Genomic DNA, 3,428 nt, shown 5'->3' on the forward strand with positions numbered 1-3,428 from the left:
GGGGCGTGGGACCAGTGGAGCCGCACGCGGCTCCGTGCGCAAACTTCCATCTTTGCGTTTGCCATTTGCAAGCGAGGTCTAATGGGACAATGTGCCGGGGGCCTCGCTTGCTTCTCCGCCTCCCAGGGGTGGTTCTCAGCTGTCCACTCACCCACCGCCTTCAGCAAGTGCTGCTGCCCTTCCATCCCTCGTGGGGGCCTAAGGGGCCCGGGGCCAGGGCCCGGTTTGTGCACCTGTGCGCAGAATGCTAGGGTGAGGCCCCAGCATCTGAGTGCTGGCACTCGCCCTGTGGGGGGAGAGAGAGAGACAGACAGACAGACAGACAGAGACAGAGAGACAGAGACAGAGACAGAGACAGAGAGAGACAGAGAGAGACAGAGAGAGGGAGAGAGAGAGAGAGACAGAGAGAGAAAGGAAAATGCTTTTTTCTGCCCTTTGAGCGAGGAGCCTTACATTTTTATTTTGAACTGAACTCTACAAATTATGTACTGGGCTTGCTTGCTGCCCCTGGGGCAGTATTGGAGGGTGTTGCGGAGGGCTCCCCCAGATATCTGGGCAGCTATGACTACATTCGACCCTGAAAGAACACCCCGAGACCCTGCTCTGTGCAAGGGGTCCCCTGGAGGGGAAGACGGAAGTCACAGCGTCCTCAAAACATGATGACCCTGGGCTCGGCCGCCCCTTCTGTGTGACTCAGCGTGCACCTCCGGAAACCCGAAACTGCTTGTGAGTTTGAAAATACAGCGGCAAAGAGATCTTCGCTGCGTCCCTGGCCCTGGGCCCTGGCTGGAATTTGCTTCGCCGAGGAGGTGGGGAGAGAGCCACAGAGTGGAGATCGTCCCAGAGCTGAGAGCCGAGAGCCAAGAGCCATTCCAACGGAGCAGAATCGGCCAGTTCCGTAAGGCGGACGAGCCGGGTGGCGTCACCCCGCAGTGGTGAAGGACAGAGGAGCGAGCGTCAGTCAGCGCCGCTTAAAGTCCTCGTTCTGCTACTTGCCGTGGGACTTCTGTATCAGTCCACGAAAGCCTCAGAGCCTCGCTTTTCTCGCCTGTACAGTGGGTGCCCTCGACTCAAGCGAAAAAATTGTAGACTAAACGACGTCGGATGCCCAGCACATAGTAGGTGTTCAGTGACTGTCGTAGTCGGTTCAGACCGTTCTCATCAAGTGTCATAGACAGGGTGGTGGCTTCTGAGCAACGTAAATCGATTGCCCAGGGTTCTGCAGGCTGGAGGTCCAAGGCCAGGCACCGGCACGGCTGGGTTCTGGGGAGGGCGTCTCCCAGGTGGCAGAGGGCCAGCTCCGTGCCGCAGCCATACCTGGTGGGCAGAGGGCAAGGGGACTCTCTCAGGTCCCTCTTATAAGGACACTAATCCTATTTTCAAGGGCTCCGCTCTCCCGGCTTGACCGTCTCTTGAGGAATCCAGATGTTATGTAACTCGCCCAACGCTGGGCTCCGACCGCGGACAGCTGGGCTTCAGAGCCCAGTCTGAGCCAAAGGCACGTTCTCCCGCTCTGTGAAATGGGCACAACACGCTCTGTGCTGACACCGTCCAGGATTCTGGTCTGTAAGTGAAGCGGACAAACGTGAAAGTGGTTGGGGAGAAAAACCGAGCGGAAGCACCAGGCTGCGGGGCGCCCGCATCGTCAGGGAGACGGACCGCGAAGCACCCCAGGCACCGGGCTCCTTGCCCGCCCCTCCCCCACCCGAGGCTGCCACCGTGCCAAGTCTGGGAACCCATCGCCCCACCTCGCCCCATCCCTGGGGAAGGCAGAACCAGTGGGCACAGCTGGTGGGCCAGGGCATTGGCCGTCCACGCTGCTCGTGACCGTCAGGTCATTTCCTGGGAGTGCCTCCCGGCCTGCCGGAGCCAGGGTGCAGCGGAAATGAACGCACGTGGCCTCTAGGCCGATGACGGTGGAGGCGGGCACAATGACGGGCCAGCTGACGTCTGCCGCCCTCCTTCCCGGCTCACCTGCAGTGGACACTGCCCCTTGGAGGGACACCTCCCTGTCCCAGACGGGGGTAAAGTGACCAAACCTCTCTAACAAAGATGGTTCCGCTCTGGCCACATCCAGTCGTAGCCAAATCCAGGAGGCCGCCCGGAACCATTTTTTAATTCTTTTGCAATCAGCGTTTTCCTTTCTTCATTTGCTGGTTGAATAATGCAGCCCGTAAAAAAAAAAAGAAAAGAAAAAAAAAGGGCCCTCAGCACAATTCTGGTGCTCGTTTACAATGGAAATTGGGAAAACGGCGAAACGCATATTGCAAAATGCGTTTAAAAGAAGATGATTCAATTGGATTTGGCAGCTCTGATATTCAGGACCAGAAGGAGAAAATCTGTCTCTGATTCGAACATGTATAATTAAGATGAAAGCCTTAAGTACCGGGTGCATTTCTTAAGATGTCACCGGCTCTGTTGACTCTGGCGTCCTGATCAGTGGTGCAGAGCGTTTATTTCTGAAATCCGAATGGCTGTGAGTGAGACGCCTTTTTAAAACGGCACTGTGGAGCCAAGTCAAACTCTGACACTGCACAGCTCAGCACGTGGGGTGAAGGCGGAGAAGGCAGAGAATGCCTCGGGCCCAGCCTGACTCTTTCCCCCAGGTGCACGCCCCGCCCCACCCCCCCAGAACCTTACGGGCTGAGGCTCAGGCAAAATTGGATCCATTTGCTGTGTCCTATTTTGGTTCTTCTGCTGCCAACGGAAGCTCCAGTGCCCCGGGAACGATTCCATCCTGAAAATAGACAGCCAACTTTGAATGCTGGGATAGTGGGTTTTCAACAGAAAATCCTGGTGTCATGACAAGGCCGTGCAGGAGAAACCAGAAGAGCCAGGCTCGAACCCCACCGCCCCTTCGTGCTAACTGTGTGAGCTCGGGCCGGTTACTGAGCCTCTCTGTGCCTCAGCTCCCTCATCTGTAAAATGGGCTAAATTATAGAATCGGTAATAACAGAACCTCCCACGTAAGAGCCTCGGGACGATTAAATGAGGTGACCTATGGAGATCCTAGCCTCTGCCACCCGAGCGGCATTCACTGCGTGTGAGCTAGTCTGTCTTCGGCCTTCTCCCTCGACCCACCAAAATAGTCTCCACTAGCCCAACTCAGCTTGCTGGCTGGGCCCTCTGCGCCTCTGAGCTATGTGGAAACCAGAATGTCATAACAAACCCGCCTTGCAGTGCGAGATGACTCAGTGACATCATCTCTGGCAGCCTGACAACAGCCTTCTCCACAAAGAGCTGGAGGCCTCATGTAGGTGACTCATGGCTAAGGCTGGGGCGAGTCACGTGACCACACCTGTCACATGACTTGCTAGCTCATCTTCCTAAGCAGAGCTGGAATCCTCCTGAGACTTCTAGGGACTCCTCTCTTCTCCTTTTCAGATGGGAGAAGGAGGAGGAGGCCCAGAGCCGGGGCTGAGCCCTGG

At 56.7% G+C, this 3,428-nt stretch overlaps 1 long non-coding RNA gene across 1 annotated transcript; it reads right to left on the reverse strand.

Annotated features, from left to right (window-relative positions):
* Window positions 1-480: 480 nt before the first annotated feature.
* LOC107510244 lies at window positions 481-3,162 on the reverse strand. The gene is made up of 4 exons (XR_001596749.2): window positions 3,082-3,162; window positions 2,641-2,737; window positions 2,040-2,153; window positions 481-1,564 (listed from the first exon to the last, which is right to left on the reverse strand). It is a non-coding gene; the product is annotated as an uncharacterized LOC107510244 (long non-coding RNA).
* Window positions 3,163-3,428: the final 266 nt, after the last annotated feature.

The sequence above is a fragment of the Rousettus aegyptiacus genome, unplaced genomic scaffold, assembly GCF_014176215.1.
Source record: "Rousettus aegyptiacus isolate mRouAeg1 unplaced genomic scaffold, mRouAeg1.p scaffold_m13_p_6, whole genome shotgun sequence".
Classification (NCBI taxonomy): domain Eukaryota; kingdom Metazoa; phylum Chordata; class Mammalia; order Chiroptera; family Pteropodidae; genus Rousettus; species Rousettus aegyptiacus.